At 43.0% G+C, this 8,061-nt stretch overlaps 1 protein-coding gene across 7 annotated transcripts in view; it reads right to left on the bottom strand.

Moving 5' to 3' along the window:
- LOC148852284 (syntaxin-81-like) overlaps positions 1-4,125 on the bottom strand; it is a 33,419-nt gene extending 29,294 nt beyond the window's left edge. For 4 of the 7 annotated variants that reach the window (XM_088947816.1, XM_088947815.1, XM_088947814.1 and 1 more), the window contains exon 1: positions 3,562-4,055. The gene's annotated coding sequence lies outside the window, so the exon portion shown is untranslated. Of the gene's footprint in view, positions 1-3,561 lie in introns of all 7 variants that reach the window. The other 3 variants (XM_088947811.1, XM_088947810.1, XM_088947809.1) reach the window with 2 other exon arrangements.
- Between the last annotated feature and the right edge of the window lie 3,936 nt (positions 4,126-8,061).

An 8,061-nucleotide genomic window follows, 5' to 3' on the forward strand; every position in this document is an offset into this window, starting at 1 on the left:
CCGGTGTGGGCACTCCGATGCTTAAGTTAGTACTCTTGTTTGAGTGAGCTGAATGCTTGAATGCTAGGATGCTAGTAACCAGTAAATTGCGCATACCTTGTATTGTTGGGGTTGGTGCCTTTATATAGGTGAATTGCCGTGGGTCTCACAAAACAGTTCTGAGATCTTCGGCCCGTTCTGCTAGGAGTCCGTTTCGCACCTGGAGGCGGACTTCATGCTAGCCAATAAGGCTTATCAAGTCCGTACGATCCAGGCGGGATGAGGATAAGGCCTACATATGTGCTGTGCGACGTGATCCCGTAGAGGTCGGAGACAGCTGGCTTGCTTCTAGAAGTTGGCTACATGCCACTTCGGCAGGTCAGGCCGTCATGAGCTGCACGGACCATGGTCCTGGCTGAGGCGCCCGAGGTACTCGAGGTGACTTGGCCTACTGAGGTGACCGAAAGTGTCGAGTCATCGTCCAATCAGCAGGTCGCCTTCACGTGTCCGTGTATGAATAGGTCAAGCCAAATCACCCCTCATTAATTGCCCCCCACTCACCGTGCCAGGGGTCCTGACCCGGTGTGGGGAGTTCATGACGAGCTTAGGTGGATTTGGCCCAGTCTTCGTCCTGGTCAAGGTCCGGTCCAGAGGTCAGATCGTGATGACCCAACCGACTCAATCGTAAAGCCAGGTCACATATCGGGGATGCGCAGACGTCACTCAGGTTAAAAACTCTGTGGACGTCAAAACGCGTGCTCAACCGGTTTCAACCTTGAAAGTCGTGCGATCGGTTTTCACAAGTCGGATCAAACTAATCTGAGCCATCCAAGATCGACTAATGTGGCTATAAATAGGGGCCTTGAGGTCCCATTCACCTTGTCATATTCTGAATTTTCGCATTCGGGAGGTCGCGCACTAGCTTCCAGGTCGGTGGTTTTTATCGTCTCCGAGATCGTCCACTCCCTTAAGTAAGTCTTCTTTTCTTGCCTTTGTCTATTTCAGCCTTTCACTTCGGCATGTCTAGTAGTACAGGTAGCCTTTTTGACATGAGTGGTGAGTCCAATCGATCCGAGGAGGGCACCTCGGCCCAAGAGTTAGAATCTATCCCAACCGACAAGGTCACATCGGCCCATAGCTTAGAGTCCAATCCAGCCGAGGTGGACACCTCGGTTCAGGAGCGGAAGGCTTTAGATAAAAAGGTGTCATCTTCTTGTCGCACTCGTCCTTCTCGGGGGCCAGATTGCTTCAGTCCTTCTATCCTGATGCCCGAGAAGATTAGTGCATTGGCTGTCCTATATAAGTTCCTCGACCACTATGGTTATAACCTACCCTTGGAAGGGTTTCCCTAGGAACACGATGATGACAAAATTACCATCTTCGAGGAGCAGTTGATTGCCGAGCTCCAATTCCCTCTTCACCCTTCAAGAAATAGTTGGTTAGCCACGAGTGTGGGGTTCCATACCCACACTCAGGCTTTAGTGTGTGCAGTGATTTAAAAGGCACACCTAGGTGCATAGGCGAGACACATTTTGGGGTATGTGCCTCGCCCAGGTCCTAGGCGCACCTCTTTCAAAAGGCATGCACCTGGTGCACCTAGGTGTGCACCTGATGCGCCTTGCGCCTCAACCCAAGCCTGCGCCTTTTTAAAATTTTGCGCTTTTTGCTTTTTTTTTGAGTCTAATGGCTGGGCTGGGGGTTCAAAAGAACTAAGAGACCTGCAATTCTACAGATTTCCTACTCTTATAGGTTTAAGCCCACAACACAGTTTTTTCTTAGGCTAACCTTCAAGTTTGATACCTTTTCAAAAGAACTAAGAAGCTCTTTGAGGTACCCTAAGGAAAAAGGGCTGACATCATCACAGAAAAGAATTACGTCGTCAGCAAACTGCAAGTAATGTCATGTAACTAACATGCCTGAAATTGTTGAGCCAGCTTCTTTGTTTCAGGTTGCAGGGAATAACCATCATAAATGGTGCACCATACGTTACATATTTTAGAACTTACTAATTCTTAATGTCCTATTGGATATTATTAATAAAAACTATACCAGTCATCCCTCCTAAACAAATATTTGGATTCTTAAGAAATAAATAGAAAAATAAGTATATTGTTGAGTCAGATGTGTCGCATTGCTTCATTTAACTCACGATTGGTTTTAAAAATGTTGGCATGGAATTATTTTTTTCAATGATGTTACTGATTCTTGTGAATGCCCCTAGCCCCTTGACTTGGTTCAGTTCTTTTTTTTATACAGGTTCACTTGGCCACACAAAGCCTAAGGTAGACCATATCATCAGAATGAGAAGCAATTAGGCCAGTTGTTCAGTTTCTGATAATAACAAATTCTTCTGGAAGAACAAAGAACATAATAGCATTCTCATCAACAAAAATCTAGCAAATTAGCACCATAAAAAACAAAAAAAAAAAACAAAATTAGGATGACAAAAGACTAGCCTCACCTTGGTGCTTTGAAAACTATGAATACATGGATCAATTTTTTAGAAGGAAAATGGAAAAAAAATCAAATTCCTAGAATGGCAAAATATAGTCTAGATAATGAATGGCAAGAAAGTTGAAAAAGACCTTGATTTCACCTTATCATTCTAATTCCTGAAATCATGAATTCATAACAATATTGTCAAATTGATCTACTGTGTCGGTGTCAAGCTGCTTCTCTCTTCCATGTCTAAACTAACTCCAGCTCCAAGAACCAATGCTGGCAAAATGCTTCTAAGACCTGGCTGGTCAATTGTGCCATTCAACATTACTAATATGTCTCCCTCGAAGCCCCTTTGGTAATTCATTAGTTGCATCTTTTAATTTTTACTTTTTCTTTTCAGCTTGGCTACATAAGCCTTTGCCGCAACCAGCCAAACACCTTACCAAGTTGGGACCTTCAAATTTTTGGATTATATATAAATTTGAAAGCAACTTACTGTCAAGGTGAAAAGAATAAGAAACTTGAAGTGGAAGAAGTCCATATCCTTGGAAAAGAGGTAGAGGGTATAGAGACCTTTGTTTACAAGGTGCGCTCCATGCTAGACAATAAAAACTTCAACAGCTTAGAGTGGGCAGGTAAGACGATTCAAGGAGAGTCAGATTTGATCAAATTCCATTCATAGCAAGTCCAGATTTCATGGTCAGAAGATATCTGTTCACATCAAGATTGCACAAGTGGGTTTTGGGGAAATAAATAGTTAGCAGAAACATTGAACCAGAGAGAGAGGGAGAGAGAGAGAGAGAGAGAGAGAGAGAGAGAGAGAGAGTACTGCCTGAATCGACGACTAAGACAGTGGCCAGAAACACCAACCATTGATAACGAAAAAGGGTGGGCGGCAGCGCGCACCGTGAAAAAGGGAAAGGGAAAAGTATGTCACAGAATTTAATTGGAATTCTAAGAATTTAACTACAGAGACACGCCACTTTTTTTAGTTCAAAACCGATTTCTAAGAATTTAATTAGAATTCCAACTTCGAATTTAAACACATACACTATAAACAATATCAGAACACACATCAATAGAATATCACAGATTAAAAAATACAGAAACTGTGGGAAGAGAAAAGTATATCATAGTAACCTTTTTTTTTTTTCTGAATGCCTATATAATAGCAACCTTGCTCGTCATTTGGGCGTCTTAGATTTGTTGTAATTTCTCAGAAGATACAAGAATCCACCAGTGGATTAGGCTCGATTTAGGAATTCTGAATAGGCAAGCAGCATAGCACCATTGTAAACGTTGTTCGCCCTCTTGGGAATTCTCCCCATTGAATGAGAAAAACGAGCTTATATATCAGATTTCAATGAGCAATAATGATGCCCTTCCGCTACCTTTCTTGCTTATCTCAGTCGTAAACGTGCTTGCAAATTTTCTGCAAAAATAAGAGAAGGGAGAGTGTCGAAGGCAGAGGTTATTGCGACGGTCGAGGCCGGGGGAGAGAGAAAATTGCATATCGAGGTTAGTGGGATATTTGTTTAGGGGGATCAAGGAGCCTTCACGGGTTAACGCGCGGAAATAGCATGAAACTAGTCGCAGGAGACTAATGTCATTTCGAATTGGGATGAGATGGATTTAGGCCAACCCAACCAGACTTCACATCTACGCCCCACGGAGCGCAAAGGTAAAAACGCCAACATCTACATCTCAGCGTGCATTCGGAACATCTTCATACTTATGATAGAAAAATATTCTCAATATCGCATGTATTATGGGACATTTTTGGGCGTATTCTATGGGGCGCAGATGTGAATTCGGATTCAACTATGATATGAAAAAAATATGATATCTAAAAAACATCTGCAACTAGAATCATAGACTTGGTAGTGAATCAGGTGTTATTTATCAAAATTCATACCATATCTTTTTCATATCTTAGATTTTCCCTTCACCCAAACATTGTTTTTGTGTATAAATTTGTATCAATTTTTTATTAAATTTCATTGGTTTTTAGTATTTTTACCTAAATTTTATTAATGCTTTTAAAATAAAATTTATATGGACTTTGAATTTAGTTAAATTTATTTTTGTATATTGTTTTTAATTTTACTATTGTAAATGAAACTTAAATTAATAATAATAATAATAATAATAATAATAATAATAATAATAATAATAATAATAACAATAATAATATGTCATAAAACTTAGCAGATCTATATATGTGATTGTGGACAATTGTCACCTTTGAGATTTTTTAATTTTTCACTATTTATCCCCACTCAAATAAAATTGTTGGGTTCAACTTATTTATTTTAATGAGAATAAGGTTCAATAATGACACTCATGTCCCAAGACCTATTTAAAATCTAAAACTAAAACAAGGAGAGGTGAAGTGACTCTTATACCATCATATTTTTTCCAATATGATAACTAACAAGCATTGCCATCAAAACTAAAGGGTTAATTCTAACCATCTATTTTATTTTCAAGTTAGGGTTGGAGCCTAGGAGCAGGTTGTCGGACCATGGAAGGGGATATGAAGGGGAAAAACCAAATAAAATCCTTCCATTCTATGTTTATTCTAACATTTTTTACAAACGAAACACACTTGAGTAGATCTCTCATGATGTTTTATAAATTACAACCCCTAGTTTTTTATACAAAAACATCCTAACCGTTTTTGTGTTGGGAACAATGTTTTATTTTCTTTATCTATTCTCAATTTTTGTTTTAATTACTCAAATGTTAAGATAATGCCTATTTGTCACAAGGGACAATTTTGTCGCGCCTTCAAGTGTCATCACCACGCCCACAAGCCGCCACTCCAATGTCCAAGTGTGTGTCATGGGTGGGTTGTGCATGTACTCTTGTATGGAAGGATTTCCAATGGCATTTCTGTAATTATCTTAGTATGACTTTTCATATTTTTTATATATCTTTATGTCATTCCCCCAAAAGCTTAACGTACACTTTGAGGGGAGGTAGGTAGTCGAGTGAGTTCATAAGCGTGTAAAGGTTAAGCACGAGATCCCCTCGACACTGAACTGTGTGCTTGTGCTTGCCGCCTATTAATGCAATACAAGTAGCCTTTTGCTAATTCGTGTAATATTATGTTGCCTTTTGTTGCTTAGGCTTACTCACCCCATTCGAGTGCCGCACAGGGCCTCGCTGCTTAGCCCCGTGACAGTTGGTATCAAAGTAGGAGCTCCTTATAAGCCATTCAACCCATGACGCGAGTGACAGCATGAAGCACAATAGGGACATCATGGAGGAGATCGAGCATGGACTCTCCATAGTCCATGAGGCTGATGATGCGCCTGCCGACAACATCGGCAAGGACAAGGCACCGAAGCTCAACAAATGTGAGAAATTTTCCAACAAGCATGCAGCCATTGACTTGCGCATGTTGCGCTGCGAAGCCACCGTAGGTGAGATGCGAGACTCGATAGACGAGCTGCATCAAAACACGGAAGCCATGGACAGTACCCTGGTCGAGATGGAAGGTCGCCTGAGTGGAGTCGTGGACGAGGTTCATGACATAATCAATGGCACGCTCAAGGAAATTTTTAGCACTGTGCGCCAACAAGAACCAAGCTCCTCCAACTCGTAGGTCCAAGACAGGCTCGATAGTTTTCAAGCCCAGCTCGATGAGATGAAGAAAGAGTGGGCAACGTGGAGAAGAACCATCTCCACATCAATGGTCGTTCAGGCCCAACTAGATGAAATGAGAACGAAGTGGGCCTCAATGAAGGCAGCCGCATGTGCCTCCTCTGACACCCAAGCTCAACTAGAGGAACTCAGAGCCGAATGTGCAATCCTGAAGAGGGTTATCACCAATCCAGCCAGCACTTCATTTGCACATACTCCCTCCCACATCAAGATTAGGGAGCCAACTCTCTATTCGGGCACCCGCAATGCACAAGAGCTTGACAACTTCGTGTGGAAAATGGAGCAGTACCTTGCCGCCGCCAATGTGACTGATGAAATGACTAAGGTGCGTACTACTACTATGTATTTGACTAATGTCGCTATGTTGTGGTGGTGCAAAAGGTGTGTCAACATAAAACGTGGTACTTGTGTTATCCGTACCTGGGCTGAATTTAAACGAGAGTTGAAGAGACTGTTCTACCCAGAGAACGTGGAGTACCTCGCTAGACTCTCAAGCACGGCAACTCCCTCAATGAGTATGTCAAAGAGTTTTCAGCCCTCACATTAGAAGTCACTGATATGTCAGACAATGACTTATTGTTCAATTTCATGGATGGCCTAAAGCCTTGGGCTGAGCTTGAGCTCCAATGACGCAATGTTCAGGATCTTGCCTTCGCCATGGCTATGACCGAACAACTTAGTGAACGGAGACTGTCGGATGATGAAGAAAGCAGACCAGCCAGCCCGTGTACCACACATTCGAGTGGGGGAGATAGACAACCGAGTCCCCCAAAGGAGAAGTAGCACTTCAACCACAACCCAGTCGAGCACCACAAAGGGAAGCAGCCACAAGGAAGTCAAAGCTACTATAACAACAGATATCAAGGAAGACCCAACCATCCTCCTACTTGCTACATTTGTGGGGAGGAGCACTTGACCAGGAATTGCCCAAAGTGAGCGAAGTTGAATGCCCTCATTGCCAAGCTAAGTGATGATGAGCAGAGTGAAGGGGAACAGAGTACCCATGCACCAAGAGTGGGTGCCCTCCAACTTTTCAATGCCATGATGAAGAAAGGGGCTACCTCCAAACAGCCCGCCTCAGTTAAGAGAGGACTGAGGTATGTTGATGTAACCATTGGCGGGAGGCCAACCAGGGCCCTAGTTAACACGGGGGCCACTCACAACTTCATATCCATTGTAGAGGCCAAGAAACTTAATTTGACTGTCTCCAAAGAGCCCGGTTGACTCAAAGCAATTAATACAGGGGTCAAACCTATTGAAGGCATGGCTCGTTGAGTAAGACTACAACTCGGTACCTGGGATGGAGAGATTGACTTCTCCATCGTCCATATAGATGATTTTGATGTTGTCCTTGGAATGGACTTCATGATATAGGCGAAAGCGGCATCGACACCTCACCTTGACACCCTGATGATCTTGGACGAGCAGTCACCTTGCATGGTCAACATGATCACCACAGACAGCACCAAGAAGAAGCAAGTCTCAGCCTTGCAACTCCAACACCAACCTCGACTTATGATGGCAAAGAGATCTACAACCACCACCATTGCAACCAGAAGTGATCGCAGCAACCCCAAGAAGAAGTCAGCGGCAGCTTCAGTGCCAATGCCACCACAGCACCAGCAATAGCAGCGGAAGCCACCTTTGCAGCAGAAGTCGCACATGCCCACAACTGAAGGGGCCAATAGAAGACCCAAGGTCGTGTCAAACTTTGTCCACATCTACTACCACAACCACCAGGGAGAGCGAGTGCCACCAAAGCCATTTAGGGACCACATTCACATCATCCCTCAGGCTAAAAACCGTAGTAACCCTATGAGTCACCCTTGGTGAAAAATGCATGGGAACCAATACCTTAACAATCTAAAATATCATTTTGACCTAGCCCTGACCACCAATTTTCCTACCACCATCAGGGAACACCCAAAATCCTACCATGAAGCAGCCAGGCAGGGACTTAACTTAGGGACT

Source organism: Nelumbo lutea, chromosome 5, assembly GCF_056320005.1.
Source record: "Nelumbo lutea isolate HS-2025 chromosome 5, American lotus-T2T, whole genome shotgun sequence".
In the NCBI taxonomy this organism is placed as follows: Eukaryota; Viridiplantae; Streptophyta; class Magnoliopsida; order Proteales; family Nelumbonaceae; genus Nelumbo; species Nelumbo lutea.